Genomic DNA, 20664 nt, shown 5'->3' with positions numbered 1-20664 from the left:
AATAATGATAACCATGATTCCATACTTTTCTTCCCCATTTAATCTGGATTTACCATTTCCACATGGTTTCAGTTTTTTAGTTATTGGATTTTGCACAGAAATGGTAAATTGGGATCACATTGAAAAAAAGAATACAGTGGTACCTCGGGTTACATACACTTCAGTTTACAGACGCTTCAGGTTACAAACTCTGCTAACCCATAAATAGTACCTCGGATTAAGAACTTTGCTTCATGATGAGAACAGAAATCGTGCTCCGGCGGCACGGTGGCAGCGGGAGGCCCCGTTAGCTAAAGTGGTACTTCAGGTTAAGATCAGTTTCAGGTTAAGAACGGACCTCTGGAACGAATTAAGTTCTTAACCCGAGGTACCACTGTATTGGGCATCAACATTTTTGATGAAGGTAATGTCATATAAACACTACATGAAATTTGCATTCTACAGCAGCACTGTCCACAGTAAGCTGCCATGTGGAAGTGCCCCCACCCCCCCACCCCCGAGCTCTTGTTCCCCTTAATGATCCTTTGCACTGCTTCATTGCATTCACAAAGGTGGGAGAGAGATATAAAGCAGAGTGACCTGTGTGCAAGCACGGGGGACGGGTGATAAACGGCTCTATTAAGCCTATGAGACTCCTTGGTGTGCATAAACTGTGCATGAAACAGATTGGTTTAAGCCCCACTCCCATGTCAAGGCACTTTATGATATCAGTATACTAATAGTGCACATTTAATATGTTTTTGAACTTGAACATTGCAGCAATACAGCAATACAAGAATAACTTTCTTATTAATTAAATTGGTTGTTCAACATTCAGCATGAGCTAACAGGATGAAAAGAATGCAATAGAATGCAACATTCAAAACAACTAAAACAACAAAAGGACAGAAAAACATATCCAAGGTGGCACCAGAGAAGCTCCTCTTTGGCAATGGCATTCCAAATATATGGTACTACAGCCAAAAAAAGCACCAAGATATACTTAATTGGATGTACTTAAGCTGGGAAGTATCAGTCTCAGATATTCTTCAAGTGGTTTCGAGGGATTATTTAAATGATAAACTGCACTCAATGAGCATAATGAGCATAATTAATGAATGTAAGCAATGACATCAAGGCCATGAAACATGCTGAAGAAATAGAAAACTTACCATAAGCATGTAATCCAATGGTTGCCTGGTATTCATACAATGGTATGCGGGTCCTAAAGTAAAATATAAACAAACAAGTTGTAGTCTCTGATAATGACAAACTGCTATTTTAACACTGCAAGTTTCATAGCAAAGAAAATTCAGGAAACATATTGGAAGCAGCAGCAGTAACAAGAACAGCCTTCAAATATATCTAGGTCAAAGATCTAGAAATATTTCTCATTTATAGAGCACAGATACTGAAATCTTGAATATCATGAGCTTCCCCCAACCCCAGTATTTGGAAAATCTGCCTCACACTGAGTTTTCCTGGATTTCACTCTGTCCCATTCTTTCTCATCTCATAAGGAACACAAGATTGAGTTAGGGGATTCTCTGGCGCAAATTTGGGAGTGCATGGGGGGGGGGAGGAGGAAGTCCCACTGTGGAAGTAAAATGCTGCTTGTGCAGCATTACCTAGAGCTGTTATACCACAGTACAGTGGTACCTCGGGTTAAGTACTGAATTCATTCCGGAGGTCCATTCTTAACCTGAAACTGTTCTTAACCTGAAGCACCACTTTAGCTAATGGAGCCTCCTGCTGCTGCCGCGCCACCAGAGCACGATTTCTGTTCTCATCCTGAAGCAAAGTTCTTAACCCAAGGTACTATTTCTGGGTTAGCGGAATGTGTAACCTGAAGCGTATGTAACCCGAGGTACCACTGTACTTCACTTTAAAAAGGATGTAGGTTTGCAAGAGTCACTACCTGTACAATACAATACAGCCTATTTCCAAAGCATTGGAAAGTTACTGCTATTTCAGTTTATTTTCTGGTTTCAAGTAACATTTAATCTAAACTGAGTTAATCAAAAATTTTGTTATTGTCATTTAAAAAAATAGCCAGTGAAAATTTGTTGCGCTTCAGTTGTTAAGATTAGACCATTTAAACCTTTGGTTGCAGACATTCAGAATGCCTTTCAGCACCTAATGACAGTTGGCAGAAAGCATGAATAATTAGGCATGTGTTGGTGATCAGACACCTTGCAGGAGAAAACAAAACTTATTGATTTCCTTTTTCAGATGGTTTTGCTGACTATGTGGATTTACATAATTCCAAGTAAAGTTATGGTATAACACCTAAAAGATAAACTATAAATATGATGATTTGGGCACCATCTCAAAATAGCAGCAGTGCATTGCAATATGATAGTGAGTTGCTGGAGAGACAAATGATCAGCATACAAATAGCCTGATTATGGGAGCAGAAGGAATAATCGCTGATTGGCGATTTAGAGCAGAGGAAGACTGATTATACTGAAATGGAAAACTGACAAACCAAAAACTTATTTCTACCTTCTCTGTTCACTGTTTGGTAAAATAACAGTTCAGAGAGAGAGAGGGAACTTGTTGAAGGCTTATTAAAAAAGGAAGGTCTTCAATAGACAGCAGGAAGGCAGTATAGATAGTGTCTGTCTGATACATAACAGAAAGGAGTTCCAAAGGGTATGTGCCAGCACACTAAAGCCTGATTCCTACATCACACAGAACAATGATAAGTCATGCATCCGCCAGCAGACCTGATGAGTTGACATCTGCCAGAAGCCCTCACCTGCAAAGCACTGTGAGCAACTGGACAGATGATAAATCCTTAACACTTCAAATATTCTTCACAAATTCTTAAACAAGCAGCAGCACATACGTATGTGAATTGTTTTCCCAGTGTTGTTTAGAATATGCAAATTTGAGTCTCTGCAAGGAAATGCGTTCTCAGCTCTGGACAGCTGTGGGGAACAAAGAACAACCTCTCCACACAAACACACATATTTGCTAAGAGTGTCTTGAGCCATATAAGAAGGCCATTCTGCTGGTTCTTTCCAAGCTTGTCCCATCTTGCTTCTAAGCTGAAATTTACTTCTGCCAGTTTACCACCAAACTTTTGCAATCTGCTCCAGTTTTAATGGTTAGGACTGCTTTCTGCAGTTTCTGCTTTTTGCAAATTTTAATTTGACCTTAGATCTTCCACTCCTCTTTTCTTTCTTTGTTGGTTTGGATGTGGGTGTCCTTGAGTTTAATGGAATAAATGCCATGTCTTCATCCTTTTCAGATAGAAAACTACCTATTAAACTTATTTTAAATGTGTGTTGTTGTTGTTGTTGTTGTTGTTGTTGCTTTTAAAAAATGTTTTTGTTCTGACTGTAAAATACTAAAATGCTAAAATAAGGTGCATTGAACATTATGAAAGCTACTTCACTTAGACCATTTTTAAAACAACTACACTTTATTCAAACATTTGCATTGCTGTGTCAGGTCATTTATTTTCAATACTAAAAGAGCCACGATCATTAAGAACCCCTTAAACACTTTTGAATATGAGCTACAAAATGTTTCCAATCTCAGTTTTTCAATTGCACAATTTTAAATCCTGCCATACTGATAATGCTGCTGTCTTGTTATTTCAGTTCTTTTTAGCTCTACATCCAACAGCCAAAGAAAAAAATGTGTAAGCATAAATGTACTTATAATTCCTAAAATATACTCAAGGTGCTGTTACCAAGAGAATATCTTTCTCCAATATACATAAATATCCAAATGCCAAGCTGGGGATGGGAAATAACTTGCTTTGTTTATTATCCTGCAGGCATAGAAAAATACTGCTATATACACAGTCAATATTGGAACAATATTTCTGTCTGCTCTGATGTTTCAAATAGAAAATAAATTATGTTCTGAGAAAATCTTCTAAAACTCTTGAAATGAATCTGCATATACCCTTAATAAAGAAACTGAATAATGGTTCCACACTGAAAATTACTAAGTGGAAAGGGCCTGATTTAAACACTACCTTGGTAGCAGCTCTCCCCACTGTAGAAGTGACTGTGTAAACATTCATCATATGGATTGGTAGATTTTGTGGATAATTCTGGTGATCACTGTTCCACATGAAATACTACCTTCTCCCAAATGAAGCTTCCTATCAATTAAGATCTTAAGAGAACCTTCTGCTGTTGGAAGGCTTTCTCTGTAGTGGCACCCAAGTTATGAAATCCCTACCTAAGAATGTCCACCTAACACCCTTCGTGCCATTTTTAAGGTGCCAAGTGAAGTCCATCCTGATCGCTCAGTCTTTTAATGGCATTTTATGGTTTTTGTGATAATTGGTCTCTCTCTTTTTATTGCTGATAGCTTAATGGATTTTTAGTCATTGGCTCACTTTGTCGATATGCTGTTTTATGTAGGGGTGGGGAGCCCCCCCCCAGGAAAATGTGTAGGGCCTGAACAGTGTAAAGTGGGTGGGGCCAAAACCCAAAGTTGGTGGGTCTCAACAAGATGTCAGTTGCATCTCTCTGCACCAGGACATAAATAAAAAGAACCAAGTCCTGAAGCTTTCAAAGGCAAAGAAACACAGGAATGTTTCAGTGCTTCTGTTTCTATATGGGCATTGAGAAAAGGTACTATTCCCAATCTTCTCTGTTCCACAAATTAAGTAGAAATCCTGGCGCTAGGCTTTCCTGCAACCAGAGTCTCCTGGCATCCTTGCTACAATCAAGGAATGGATCATTACAATGCCCCTCACCATAAAATCTGGAAATTCTCTGATTTTTGGCCAGCTCTAGGGCCTTGCTGGTCAGGAAACCTGGGCTATAGAAGGACACATAAAGGCTTTTGGAATTGTCTAATGCTCTAAGGATCATGAGATGCTGGGGATGTGGGTGGCGCTGTGGTCTAAACCACCTCTTGGGCTTGTTGATCAGAAGGTTGGTCAGAATCCGCGTGACGGGGTGAGCTCCTGTTGCTCTGTCCCAGCTTCTGCCAACCTAGCAGATCAAAAACATACAAGTAGATAAATAGGTATCACTGAGGCGGGAAGGTAATGGCATTTCTGTATGCTCTGGCTTCTGTCATGTTCCATTGCACCAGATGCGGTTTAGATATGCTGGCCACATGACCCAGAAAGCTGTCTGGCTTCCTTGGCCTGAAAAGCGAGATGAGCAGAACACCCCATAGTCACCTTTGACTGAACTTAACCATCCGGGGGTCCTTTACCTTTTACCATGAGATGCTGTGCCCTACCTTCTCCCCCACCTTGCACGCTACTCAATCTTCATTCCAGTGGCAGTGGAAGAGCAACCTGCATAGTGAATTCTCATTTTAATTCTCGAGAATTTATTGCATCAGGGTTTGGTTGTTGCTGCATTTTAAAAAGGCTGTACTGCTTTGTTCAGCACTCTGTGATCCTAATAGAAAATGTTTACTTCTATTCTTTTAATAAAAATGTTTAGGATTCTAGTATTAGTAATTATAGCATTATAAAACAAAGCTGACAGCTGCCATGTTACTGCAATATGTCAAAAGGGATGCCAGTAGAGGCCTCTCGGAGGCTATGGCGCATCTACTGTCACATCTCATCAGGTGATGAATTTGAAAAGCTGTAAGTGCCAAGTTTCCTCATTCTATTACATGAGTCAAGGGGGTTGTTAGGAAAAACAGCTCTCTCTCTCTCTCTAAGAGGACATATATCCAGAAATATGAGCTGGCACTGTTGAACAAACACAAAGTAAGCAAAACGTTGGTTAGCAACAGTCTGAGTGGACAGCCTTAAGGCAAAATTCTGTGTAGGAAGCAAGGAAATCTGGCACGTTAGATAATGAGGTAATAGGTGTTAGAAATACTATATAACTCTATGTAAATAGTCTATCCAGGGTCAAATCTCATACTTCTCGTTTTTGTTCCAGAACGCAAAAAAGTGCTTGTGAACATGGCATAAATATATGACCTAGGTAATAAGCTAAATTGTTTATATATTGAAATCACTGAGATGATCACAAAATTCCCGCCTTCATAAATAGTATTTCTTTTTTTGTTTTGTTTAAGGATATGTTTATTAGCTTTTAGAAAACAACAACATACAAATAATCAAGATAATTACTGTCTGGAGTACATTGTTACAGTTGGAATAAAATTAACAGAAGGTTCAGTATACTTTTGCAGACATCATAATAAATGGATTCCATAAAGGAACATTTTGGAAGTGTGAGTCGCCTATCGGTAAGCTAGCCTTGCAACATAGCACTTCTGATGTTTAAGATAGCAGTGTCAAGTTTCATGTTCATATAACAATTTCATCTCACTAAGAGCTACTCCTAATTTAATGGAATAAGCCATTTTTAAACAACATAATATTCACATGAGATCAGTTGTTGCCTTTTAATTAGTTTCTGGTAACTGTATGAACAGTAGCAATTAATGATAAAAGTACAACAGATTGCTGGAGATGTCATTATCGAATATATTATAGGTAGCCAAAAAAAAATAAGGGATGATGCTTAAATGAAGAATTAAGGACAAATGTTCCAGTAAAGCTGCAGGTTTTTGTAAAGTTGACAATAAATAGCACCTAGAAAATACTGTTTTGAAACAGTCATTCTGTCCATTAAATTATGCTGCAGCAGTAGCCATTCACTTCTGGAAATAATCCATAGCCCATGATTTAAAGACCTTCCTTAATATGGTGGGTTGATTTTTTTCAAGGCTATCCTGTGTGTGTGTGTGTGTGTGTTGAGCTTCAATAGTCAACTAACTGGAACAGTGAGATATACATATGCTAAGTAAGTAAATAAATAATGTATCCTGGACACTTATCCACCCCAATATACGTGGAATAACATACACTATCCTTTGTGGAAAACAATGCTTATATTCTTCTTATTTATAAAAATGGAATAACTGGATGAAGACAAAATTGTTGTCTGCTGCACAAATAGTTCTGTGAGACACAGAAGTTCACATAATCCCATACTCAAGAACATTGGTTAAATAAAATTATCTCATTTTCTGGGATCAACATTGCAACAAGAAAATTCTAATTATACTGGCTTTTACAAGCAAAAATTGCTATATGTGTTTAAGAATTCCCCTAAAAGTAAATACTGGTCACATCAAATTTAATGGGTGATGAGCTCAAATGTTCTCCGGATGTTTCCTAAATGCTCTAGAACAGAAGTAGAGGGTGTGGTTAACGGTCCAAGAATTGTATAATTTCATTAAACTTCAGTGTTACTTTCATAAGTGGAAATAAGCTGCAGTAAATTGTACAGAGTGGGGGGATGGGGAGAAACTGAGGATCACACTGATCTTCTCAAGAGTTCCAACCTTCTTGCAAAAAATTTGGCTGCAAAGTTTGTGAAACAAAAATAAGTACCTGATGCAACACAAATCTGGATCGTGACAGCTTTTAGATGGCTTTAAAGCAGGATTAAGAAAATTCATGGAGGAGAGGACTATGGAAGGCTACTAGCCTTGGTGGCTGTGCTCTGCCTCCTCAGCCAGAGGCTGTCAAGCTTCTGAATTCCAGTTGCTGGAAACTACAGGAAGGGAGAGTGCTTTTGTGCTGCTTCCGGGTTTCCCACAGGCAGCTGGCTGGCCACTCTGAGAATGAGATGCTGGACTCGATAGGCTCTTGCAGGTTCTTCTTATGTTCTTATTCCCACTGATGTTCAAATTGATGCCTGGGTGCCTGTGAGGCATTCAAGACACATACTGTCCACCTAAAGTCTATAGAGGTGGGGGACCTATGGGCCTCCAGATGACATTGGACTTCAACTCTAATCACCCATGACCATTAGTCATAGTGACTGGAATTGATGAGAGTTGGAGTACAACATCTGGAAGTCCACTGGTTATGGCTAGAAGGCATTGATTCTTAGTTGCTGAGTTTCTGTACTGCTGGTTTTGTTCCGGTATGGTTCACCATTATGTCACCAAGCTCAAAGTGATGGGTGACGATACTGTCAGATGACATGACTACCAGAGGTTCAGCAAATGTTCTCCAATCATGCCCATTGCATTACAGTTGAATGATAGAATCAAGAGCAGAGATCTTCTCAAGGACTCAAACCTTTTTACAAAAAGTTGGTTACAAAAGTTGTGAGAGAGAATCCACAATAATAAAGGAAATGTTTCAGAGTGTTTCCCAACATGCTTTGGTTTCATGAGTATTTCCAAAGAAATGAAAGTATGACAATTCAGCAGATGAAAAGTTACTCAATGCACAATTCTAAGCCATTGAATAACATTATGTCTGATGAAGCAGGGCTAAGCTAGACACTAAAAGTTATAGAAGACTCAGTGGAACTTAATGACTTCCTATGTAAGGCAAAGGACCCCTGGACGGTTAAGTCCAGTCAATGTGGCCAGCATAACTAAACTGCTTCTGGTGCACGGAGGAATGTGGTGAGTACCAGAGCACACGGAAAAACCATTTACCTTCCCTCTGCAGCGGTACCTATTTAACTACTTGCACTGGTGTGCTTTTGAACTGTTAGGTTGGCAGAAGCTGGGACAGAGCAACGGGAGCTCATTACCATCATACAGATTTGAACTGATGACCTTCTGACCAGCAAGCCCAAGAGGCTCAGTGGTTTAGACCACCGCACCATCCACGTCCCATGACCTCCTATGTATAAATACCATGGCTGTGAGGATGCAGAGATTATAGTACTGACATCACTAATGGTTTTATTCACCACTGGGAAGCAAACAAATTTCCAGGCTGCTATATGAGTGATTTTCCATGGACTGACCAGGAGTTGCAGATTACAGAAACAATAAATCTGGGATGAGCTACCAAGATGGCCTCAAAACGCATGGGCAAGTATGTTCATGGGCAAGTATGACATTTAAAAGAAGACAGGAGTGCCTGGCGTGCTCTGGTCTATGGGGTCACAAAGAGTCAGACACGACTCAACGATTAAAGAACATGACATTTAAAGATATGTCCACAAGAACTTTATCAAAATGAAAATCAAGCTTAGGCATGTTACATGTTTCTTTATCAGAAAAAGAAAAAAAGAACTCTAATTTCAGAATTCTGAAGCACAAGTTTCACCAACAACTGAAGTTTCACCAGTTTGGTACCATTCATCTACATGTAAAGTCAGAAAATTCTAATGAAGGATGCTTACTGGCTTTTCAGTCTGTGCTATTTTCCTTTTCAGTGCTAATACTATCCCTGCAGCAGAAGTTGCCAAGAGTATTTGCTGCATAGTCTTGGCAAGAACTTTTCTAAATCTGCACTGCTGATGTTTGTTATTCATCACAAAGTATCCAGGCATAGAAAGCACTGCAAACCAATACACAACAAAAACAGTAGCTGCACAATACCTATATGTTTGCAGACTGCTACCTTTTTGTATCTTGCAGGTCAAACTTCAGAAACAAGGATTATTATTATTATCTATTCATGTAAAAGGCAGGTCTAACACATCCCATCCACTGAAAGAAACTACAAATATCTAGAACCTTCCAAACTAAGGAACAAAAAACTGGGTAGAGAGAAGCAGTTTTGCCTGGCATTTCCAATGAGATTTTGAAAAGTATTTAAAGTATTTATTTATTTTTGCTTGTTTCAGTGAACGAATCATCATACAACAGCCGCTTCTTGACTCTAACAATAAAATGGTATGACTGTTCAAATCTATGAGTAAGATTCAATTGCAGCAGTGCAGGTTGTGAATTATTTCTTTGCTCTCATGCCTTGAGCTGGTTGCTGGAGCCCAGGAGACCACTGTTCCTGAGACTTTCAGACAAGAGCTCACAGAACAGCCTTCCATACCACCAGGTCTACTAAACCAGAGCCAGGACCCTCTGGGTCTTGTGTCTCCCACATTACTTCACTGATACAGTGGCATAGAACGTGCACAAAATGGAAGTCTATGGAATGGGGGAGGAATGCCTATCTTTAGACCAGTGGTTTGTCCCTTTAAGAATCTGAAGCTCTCAACAAGGAGGTATTGCCAGTAAGGAACAGTCTATTTTATTTTTTTAAAGTAACTTTTATTAAGTAAAAAGGTAAAGGTACCCCTGCCCGTACGGGCCAGTTTTGACAGACTCTACGGTTGTGCACTCATCTCACTCTATAGGCCGGGAGCCAGCGCTGTCCGCAGACACTTCTGGGTCACGTGGGCAGCGTGACAAGTTGCATCTTAGATTTTCATTAATAACAGTCCAATGGAGGACACATTAATACAATACCTAATCATCCCAAATCATAATACAATCAAAAGAGCCAATTAATCAGTTCCGAATTCAACATTTTTGGATGACTTCCCATGTTCCGGTTATCAGGTGTTGATGTTATTCCTTAGTCCTGCTCCAATTCTCTTAATTAGTCCAAATACAAAAATTCTGTTCTTAATCCTTTATTTTAGCAGCCACTGGTATGATGACTTTCGTTCGTATTTCACAAAGCCATATACATTAACTTGCAATAGGAATTTATATCCTGTAGTTTTCTGTGTGAAATATTTGTTTGCATTCATCCTTTCCTTCATGTTATAATCAATCAATCCTCTTCAACATTGCCCCGCCTTCGAGGACTCAATTCTCATTACGCCACAACTTCTCCATTTTGCCTTTCCAAAACCAAAAGTATTCCAGCATCCAGCCATGACTCCTGCAAGTGAAAGCTCTCCCCCCTTCGACCCAGGGGGGTGGGGCTTGTCAGGATAATTACTCTCAGGTTATCCTTAATTAACTTCTCGGGTGGCATCCACTATCATGGGACCCGCTGTTCTCCATGGCGGCAGCGCCGGAAGTCTCCAATAAGAGATAGTCTAGAGGCATAGGTTTAAAAGGCCACAGACTGCTTGCAACTTCTGTTGGAGCAAACTGCTCATTCAGAGCTATCCATGGTCCTGACCTTCTGGCTCGCCTTCTCTGTGGGAAGCAGCATCTGACCAGAACATGAAAATACAGTATATATATTTTTTTAAAAAAATCTAAGAGGTTTAATAAATTAAAAGGCTAAAAGTACATGTATGTATGTTGCAAAAGTACAAGAAAAACAATAAAATAGAATAACATTAAGCATAACAATGGTGGGGTAAAATTCAGTTTAAAATTTATTAGGACATTCAAAATGCTTGGGTTTTTTGCTTTGTTTTTAAGAAGTATCTCTGGTGCCTAACAGATAACAAAAACAGCTCCAAGCAAACCTTCCTATGAATTGCCTGACACATTTGGGGCACAACAGCTGAAAAAAACTTTCCTCGTCTTCTCCCCTCTGACAGGGTTGGTAGTTGAAACAGGGTGTCAGCCAATAATTTTAACACATGGATAGATATAAGAAGAGATGTACCTTCTAGGGTGAAGGGTGAGTAATGATGATGATGAGGATGATGCAATATGGTCTTCAGATGAGGCCTTCTCCAGGTTCCAACTGCAGGGGATGTGTATAATGCAGCTGTAAAGGAGAAGGCCTCCTCAGTGATAGAACCCTGGCTTTCTAACACCCATCCTAAAGGAAGTGCGACAGGCATCCTCTTCTTCTTTATTTGCCCAGTTTTTTATTTCTTAAAAAGAATGCATTGGTTGAGGTGGTTGAATAGCTTTTTAGTTTATTACTTCTCAGATCTTTTCAGTGTTGTTTTTCATTGTTAGTTTTGATTTTGGATTGTTATTTGAATGTTTATGTACCCTTCTCTGGAATCCAAGAAAGATGTGAGCACAGCTTATAAATGTTTGAAATAAATAAGATAAACAGGTTAAGGTAATCACAAAGGCCAATAAACTGTAGGTTGGGAAGTTTCTTTACCAGAAATTCAAACAGAGTTTTCATGTAAAGTGGAGTGGGGGAAGCCACTGCTGAATTCTTACATGAAAACATTCTCTAAGATTACTGGCACATGAAGAACAAAAATGCTCACATAACCACTCTTTTTTTTGTGATTATCAAACACCAGACTTTGAAGACTTGAAATGAATACCAGAACCTTTTGAAGTCTACCTATCACCATTTCCCAAGGAGTCGTAGAGCACTTCTGCTTCTCAGATTTCTTTCTTCTCTGTCATTGAAATATTCACAGTGACCAACTGTCATTGATCTATTGTGTTTAATGCTCCAATTTCCAATGGCACTCTTTTTTTTCCACTCTCTCTCTCTCTTCCCAAGTATTTATTAGCATAGTTTCTTTTTTTCACCATACTACAAATCATTTTTCTTCTATCCAAAATATAAATGTAAAAGATTATTTTAGGGGGCTTAGGAAAAATATAGCTAAGGAAGTGACTTAGATGCTGTCTTCCTCTCAATTCCATGAATAGAACAGCAGTTTCCACTCATGCAAGACTTGCAGTCCAGTGAAGAATCCTACTTGTGGGAGGAAACTCCACTATTCTGAAGCTTCCCCACAACATTCCATAGCATGCAGACACAATGAATGAGCTGTCAATAAAGGTAATATTTCCTCTGCCAGCAGGAGCTACTTGTGAATGGAACTTTACTCACATGACACCCCCACTGGTGGGCAGGCATTCAGGATTCAAGCTACATCCAGTTCAGGCTGCAATACACTTACTTGGAAATAGTATTTAACTCAATGGGGCTTATTTCTGAGTAGAAATTTCTGAGGGAATTTAGGCCTATTGGAATCAATGAACAAGTTAGCTGGAAATATCTGAAATCCCATTAATTTTAATAGGTCACTTGTGACAACCTTCTTTATATTGGAGCTATTTTATTAGTTGCACTATGGCTACACTTCACAACTATTTCACAGTCTGTGGCTTGTGGGTTAGCACTGGCTCTGTCTTCATATAAAATGATGAAGCATCAAGTCCTGTTCATTCGTCTAAAAGTCTTGGTTGACTAAAGCCATCTAGATCATAGTTGACTCCCATTACTGAGCTTGGAAAAACCCAAATGAAAGTATAAAACTATTGTCGTTATTAACACATATTTAAATATGCAGAGGGAGAATTCTGACCTTGGTTGCACCTTTTCACTTCTTGCTAAAGTCTACAAGACAATCTAGATGAAACCAGGATTATAATTTGGCATGCTGAATATATTTTAATAAACTAAGGTTCAAACTGAGCTTTGAATTCTGCAATTACACACAAACACAGACCAATACAGACCAAAATGGGGGGTGGGGGGTGGAATCATGTTGACATGTAATATATTTAGTACAGTAATGCTCAACCAAGGAACTTTACAGAGATGGTTCCCTGTGGAGAAATCAGAAGGTGTGAAAATCTTTGCATTTATATCCTACACACATCTGGATATTGCTCAGGGAACAGTATGAGAAACCCCAAATAAGGGCATATGCAGATAAAAAAAAACTGTTCTGAACATTTTCATGTTTTATTGGCTTTCACAATTTATATGGATAATATAAATTTCAGAAAAATATTCTGAAGAACTATAAAATACGTTTGATCTTTTAACTTCAAATGTAGCCGTTTTTAAAAAATATGTATTGAATATTTCTAGGGCAGCACTAAACTTAATGTTGTTCCTCAAGATATTTTTTGGTATGGATATGATTTTTTGAAATAACAAAAGGACACTGAATACCTTGTGAGAACGTCTTCTCAATAATAAATAATGGAATAAATCTGGAGACAAAATGAGTACTTTTTAATGTTTATATTAAATAGTGATATAATTCTAAATTTGGGATTCTGAAACCTCCTTCTTTAATTTGTAGTTTCATTCTCTGCAAGGATATTCTTGGTGATGCTGAGCCCCAAAGGCATTTCCTAAACAATGAGTTTATCTTTTGAAAATATGATCCAGATATAAAAACCGGAAGTCCTCTCAGGATATAAATGAATCTGGGAAGAGAGTTCATTTTCAGAGCATTCACCCTTCACCAAAGGGTAAGGTTCAATGACTCCCATCTATCAATATCTGAAGAAACCTCTTTTATTAATTTATTCATATTAACTGTAACTAACTGTGTTATATCTCTTGGTATTAACATACCTAGATATTTAATAGATTCGGAACATACCCAAAATTGATATTCCTTGAATGAGTGTGTAAACAAATTTTGACCTATTGGCATCAATTCTGATTTGGACCAAGTAACAGAATAACCTGATATTTTACCGAAAGCATCTATCATTTGCATCAAGATGGGTATACTGGTCTGAGGTTCTGAAATAAACAAAAGTATAAATAAAACTAACTTATGTTCAACTGAATTGTGAACTGCTCCGTGATGCTATCAGATGTTGTCTAATAGCACTAGGCAGGGGCTCTAAATAAATGTCTAAACAGACATAATACCATTCACTTTGATTCTAGATGTGGATCATTATTTTGATCTATTTTACGAACTCCAAGGGAAATCCAAATTTAATTAAAGCTAACAACATATACTGTTTATAGATTTTATCAAAGGCCTTTTCGGCATCTAATGATATGATTACAAACTGATCTTTATTTTTATTTAAATCAACCAAATTTGCCACTAATCTATTGTTATCTGCAGCCTGTCTTGTTTTTATAAAGTCCCTCTCGATTACCACCGCAATAACCAGTTGGATTCTATTTGCTGGTGTCAATGTAAAAAATTTTGTATCAACATTAATCAAGGATATAGGGTGACAATTCACACATTTTGTGTGATCCTTATCTGATTTGGGAATAACTGTGATATAAGCTTAGTTAAATGTTGTGGATAAAATACCTTTATCAAGTATCTCATCATTTCCCCCTTTTATTCTTTAATTTATTTTTATATGATGGGTATGCAATTGGGATGCAGGTAGCGCTTTGGTGTAAACCACTGAGCCTAGGGCTTGCTGATCAGAAGATCAGCGGTTCAAATTCCTGCGACGGAGTGAGCTCCCACTGCTTGGTCCCTGCTCCTGCCAACCTAGCAGTTTGAAAGCATGTCAAAGTGCAAGTAGATAAATAGGTACCACTCTGGCGGGAAGGTAACGGTGTTTCCTTGCACTGCTCTGGTGTCGTCAGAAGCGGCTTAATCATGCTGGCCACATGACCCGGAAAAACTGTCTGTGGACAAACGTTGGCTTCCTTGGCCAGTAAAACGAGATGAGCACCTCAACCCCAGAGTCATTCATGACTGGACTAAACTGTCAGGGGTCCTTTACCTTTACTTTTTTAGGCAATTATTTGACCACAAATATATGCTTTATATACTTCCCATTCAAATATACAGGCAGATGAGTACTTGATCTTTTCATCAGTTGGCTTAAATCAGTGACCTATGACTTAAGTAATTGTGTTTGAGGTGTTACAGCCTTTTATTAGAGAAATAGTTTTAGCTTAGCACAACTGCATTCACCCTAAAATTCCCTGCTCTTGAGGGTTGGGGGATCTTATGCAATAGCAGCAGGGATGGAGGACTGCAGCTGCTTTCTCACTGTTCTGTTTCTGGAAGCCTCTAGCTGGATCCAAGCCCCTTCTGTAAACAGAAAGGCACCAATTGATCTAACTCTGTGTGAGTCATCAAGTGAGCCTGCTGTATACATAGAACAGAATAATTAACTTCTGACCAGCAGTGAAGTGAGAACCCCCATAGCCATGCCCTCAAGGGGAGGCTTAAAATGCATTTAACTGTGTAGATCCATACACACTGAAAACTGCTGAAAACTCTTCTCTTCAGCCAGGCTTATGCAGCCAGTTAAGAATACATATTTCCATAGCAGCTAATCTCCATATTTATATGGCTTTTATTGAACTGTTTTATATATAACTGTTGTAAACTGCTCTTATATTTTTATGACTAGCAATATATAAATATTTTTATAAATAATGCACATACAAAACACCAAAGAATGATAGTTAATAGCATAAAGCTCAGTTTATTAGGAACTGCCCACCTGCAATCCTATGCATAGTTTCCTATGTAGGAGCAGGCTCCATTAAGGCTCAATGAATTAATTGATTCTGACTGCATAGGTTCAATTTGTAAAACACATTAAACTTTAACAAAATATCTTAAGTCAGCTGAAATGCAATGTTTAGGTATTAACAAAACCTAAATGAAACCTTAACAAAACAATCTTGTAGCGAAACACTACCATTTAAAAAACCCCATACAATTTGAAGAACCCCATCAAAAAAAGTATCCACCCTCTGCTTTATTTCTTTCATCTTCATTCTCTGACTACCTGTATACTAAACTGTCATAAGCAAGATTGAAAGCCTTGTTATCACCACATTCACTTGCCAGAGCAGGGGACATCTAGTACAAATATCATCCACACATAACTGAAAACATGAGCTCCAATCCTAAAATTGTTTTATTAAAAGCCCCCTAATCCCAAACCAGTGTTTCCTTTCTCTTGTTTATTATTTCTTTGTACAACTTAATATTCCCTGCACTTCGTTCCTTCTATGTCTATAAGTTTGAGTATGAGTGTATAAAATAAACAGTTTTGGCTTCCTAGTTTGATGTAACAGAAGTTTCAAGGTTATAAGAAACTTGGGCTTGATTAATTTATTGCTCCTTGTACTGTTGGGGGTGGGGAAAGAAACATCACATCTTACTGTATATCCAGCTATAAAGGCCTATCTATTCCTAATAAAGAGGGACACGGGTGGTGCTGTGGGTTAAACCACAGAGCCTAGGGCTTGCCGATCAGAAGGTCGGCTGTTCAAATCCCAGCGACGGGGTCTTTAAGTTCTTCTTTCAACAGTTTTTCCCTTTTATTCTTTAATTTATTTTTATATGAGTATGCAGTTGGGACGCAGGGGCGCTGTGGTCTAAACCTTGCTGATCAGAAGGTTGGCGGTTCGAATCCCTGCAATGGGGTGAGCTCCCATTTCTTGGTCCCTGCTCCTGCCAACCTAGCAGTTCGAAAGCATGTCAAAGTGCAAGTAGATAAAGTGGGAAGGTAAATGGCGTTTCCGTGTTCTGCTCTGGTTTGTCAGAAGCAGCTTAGTCATGCTGGCCACATGACCCGGAAGCTGTATGCTGGCTCCCTTGGCCAATAAAGTGAGATGAGCACTGCAACCCCAGAGTCATCCATGACTGGACATAATGCTCAGGGGTCCCGTTACCTTTACTTCTAATAAAAGATTCCAAGACAATTCAACTCTATCAGCAACGTGACTTTGAAAAACTTTCGTGTGAATATATAACTTTTATTTTTAAAGTTGCCAATGGATCTTAATGTAGAATCACCATTCTTCATGCTTCATCACTGCCTCAAAATAGCCCGCTGTGAAGCTGGTGGCTCCTTGTAACATTGCAGGCTCCACCATCAGAACAGTAGAGCTTTATCTAACTTGCAAAAGTAACACAGATGAACTGTGACATCAGAAGCCCTAAAACAGCTGATAAAGTTACACTGGCTTGAGTCTTTGCACTGCTGTAAGGTCATAGCAGTTGGTATTTCTTTATTACTGCTATTTTACAAATGCAACACGGATGCTTATAAGTGTATTTTGGTCATGACTACCCAGGGGTTCTAAAGCTTGGCTTCCCAGATCCAGTGCTTTGTCAACTAGAATACAGTACCACTTTGTCTTTAGGAAAAAGCAATAAATAAATAAATTGAGGACCTAGGTTTAAAATAGTAATTTTTATATAATCAAAGCCTAAATTCCTGTTGCATAATTTGGGGGCAAATTATAGCACAACACAATCCCAGCAAAGGGCTTCTTTTCCCCCTGATCCTAAAGGTTATTAACCTAGGTGAGTAGACCTTTCCAGGCAGATATGGTAACAGTGATGCATTTTATATTGATAAAATCTCTGGCTTCTCTCTCAAGAAGGAACTTCAGTTTTCACTGGACTTCTACAGCAGTGTTCTACAACACTACTCTTCTACAGCAATTCAATTACTGACCTATTTGCCAAGACTAACTCTGCAGCAAATTAGTTGCATAAAGTTTGGCATGCTAAAAGCTGCCCAAGAGTAGAATCATCCTAGTGAAATATGTGCCCTTTACAGACAAATAGGGCAATAAAGTACACATTTAATGCTGTATGCATGAAATTATGTCAGCAGTTCTCAAATGGTATGTCAGGACCTGAGAATGAATCACAAGCCTCTTGTGGGTGGGTTGCCAAGCTACCAACAGTGGGTGTTGGGAACATTGTGACATCAGGTGCTAAGAAGGGTAACTTCCAAATCATAAAGTGGGATTAACAGCAAATAAAAGTTCATTGGTGGGTCTGATGAGGTGGGGGGGGGGAGAGAACTGGCAATACATGAAGTCCTTAGCATATAAAAATTGAAATACAAGACATATAAAAATATGCATGGTATACGGTCCCACAATATATTGTTTAGTCTTTTAATTTTTTAATATAAATTGACAGATATATCTAAATTATCTTCCCAAGCAGTTCAGTTGATTCAACCACAGTAATTATTTATGCATAACTCTCATTGATTCAACTGCATATAATATCATGGCCCCTGAATATCACTCTAAATTGTGACTATTTACATGTCCAGGGATTCGAAAACTAGATGCAAATATTTGGTTCATGATTACCATGAGCAGCTAAGAATTCTGAGAATCCACTTTGAGATTCAAGGGTTTAACTTTTATGTGCAGTATGTCGCAAGATAACAGAAGCTAGTATTATGTATATAGCTGTGGAAATGCTAACTGTGGGTAACAACTTTTTCAAAACCAACTAAAAAAAAACCCAAAACATGACACACAAGGGTCAGGAAGGAAAGAGGGGGAAAGGCAAACTCTGGTGCCAGTTCTTCGTGTTAAATAGGAACTCGTATAATAATGAGCTGGAAATAGTTTAGGGACAGGAGATGCCTGGTGGAGCTGCTCTTTCAGCAGAGCTGATGGAATCAGCCCTGCTTCTCATCTATCCCACTGAGGCAGCCTGCTAGGATAGCTGCTACGAGGTGACAACTGAAATAATAAAGACCAAGCTGGCTTTCTCCCGGGTAGACACTTGTCGGATAATGTGAGAAATATAATTAATATTTTAGAAAAATTACAAGTGAACATAAATACTAAGGCAGTTTTGATATTTGTGGATGCGGAGAAAGCTTTCGACAACATTTCTTGGAGTTTTATGAAGAAGAACCTACAGGGGATGGGGGTAGGCCAAGGCTTTGAAAACGGTATAGGTGCAATTTATTCAGAACAAAAGGCTAAATTAATTGTAAATAACGTGGTGACGGAAGAATTTAAGATAGAAAAAGGGACACGACAAGGTTGCTCAATCTCCCCATTGCTTTTTATATCGGTCCTGGAGGTCCTGCTGAATATGATTACAGTGGTGCCTCGCAAGACGAAATTAATCCGTTCCGCGAGTCTCTTCGTTTAGCGGTTTTTTTGTCTTGCAAAGCAACCATATTAGCGGATTAGCGCTATTAGCGGTTTAGCGGCTATTAAAGGCTTAGCGGCTATTAAAGGCTTAGCAGATTAGCGGCTAAAAGGCTATTAGCGGCTTAGCGGCTTAGAAAAAGGGGGGGAGCGGGGGAAAATCGGAACACTCGCAAGACGTTTTCGTCTTGCAAAGCAAGCCCATAGGGAAAATCGTCTTGCGAAGCAGCTCAAAAACGGAAAACCCTTTCGTCTAGCGGGTTTTCCGTCTTGCGAGGCATTCGTCTTGCGGGGCACCACTGTAGAAGGGACCAGTTGGTTAAAGGTATATAAGTCGGAGCTAAACAGTACAAGTTGAGAGCATTTGCAGATGATTTAGTATTGACGTTACAGGAGCCAGAATCTAGTACTAAAAGGGTTTTGGAACTGATTCAAGAATTTGGTCAGGTTGCATGATTTAAACTGAATAAGTTAAAAACTAAGGTCTTAGAGAAAAATTTAACACCGATTGAGAGAGAGAGGTTTCAGAATGAGACAGGTTTAACAGTGGTTAAGAAAGTGAAATTGCTGGGGATTAACATGACAGCAAAAAATGGGAATTTATTTAAAGACAATTACGAAAAATGCTGGGTTGAAGTGAAAAAAGATTTAGAAATTTGGTCAAATTTGAAGCTTTCACTGCTAGGCCGTATTGCTGCGATAAAAATGAATGTATTGCCTAGAATGTTGTTTTTGTTTCAAACATTGCAAATTTTGGACAAAATGGATTGCTTCAAGAAGTGGCAGAGAGATATCTCTAGATTTGTCTGGCAGGGCAAGAAGCCCAGAATAAAATTTAAAATCCTAACAGATGCAAAGGAAAGAGGTGGATTTGCCCTGCCAGACCTTAAACTCTATTATGAATCAGCAGCTTTTTGCTGGTTGAAAGAATGGCTGCTTCTTGAAAACACAGACATTTTGGATTTAGAGGGTTTTAATAATGTATTTGGATGGCATGCATACTTGTGGTATGATAAGGTCAAAGCACATAAAGCATTTAAAAACCATATTGTCAGGAAAGCATTGTTTAATGTTTGGAGGTGGCTGTCACTGAGGGAAGCGAAAGCTCAGAAAAGCTCAATATGGAGGTCAAATGGCCGAAATATTTGGACATTTTGGAACAAGAGGGAGATAGACTGAAATTGCAGAGTTTTGAGAAATTAAAAAACAAAGTGCGAGACTGGCTTCATTACTATCAGATAATGGAGGCATACAATTTGGACAAGAAAATTGGCTTCCAGGTGGAAAAATCAAAATTAGAAACAGAACTGCTAGAACCCAAAACTAAGATTTTGTCAAAGATGTATAACTTGCTGTTGAAATGGAATACACAGGATGAAACGGTGAAATCTGCTATGATTAAATGGGCACAAGATGTTGGACATAATGATGGCTGACTGGGAACAGTTATGGACCACAGGTATGAA

General features: G+C 38.7%; 1 protein-coding gene and 1 long non-coding RNA gene across 14 annotated transcripts in view; one reads left to right on the top strand and one right to left on the bottom strand.

Moving 5' to 3' along the window:
* LOC309526090 overlaps positions 1-20664 on the top strand; it is a 399393-nt gene that overhangs the window by 155436 nt on the left and 223293 nt on the right. The gene's annotated exons all lie outside the window — the stretch shown is intronic.
* The window catches only part of ATP2B2 (ATPase plasma membrane Ca2+ transporting 2), a 358314-nt gene that overhangs the window by 256209 nt on the left and 81441 nt on the right, over positions 1-20664 (bottom strand). For all 13 annotated transcript variants that reach the window (XM_082211882.1, XM_082211878.1, XM_082211885.1 and 10 more), the window contains exon 2: positions 1152-1204. The gene's annotated coding sequence lies outside the window, so the exon portion shown is untranslated. The remainder of the gene's footprint in view (positions 1-1151; positions 1205-20664) is intronic.

This window comes from Podarcis vaucheri, assembly GCF_965113315.1.
Source record: "Podarcis vaucheri genome assembly, chromosome: 2".
Taxonomy (NCBI): domain Eukaryota; kingdom Metazoa; phylum Chordata; class Lepidosauria; order Squamata; family Lacertidae; genus Podarcis; species Podarcis vaucheri.
The sequence above is the reverse complement of the archived record's forward strand: the minus strand, read 5'-3'. Positions and strand labels throughout refer to the sequence as shown.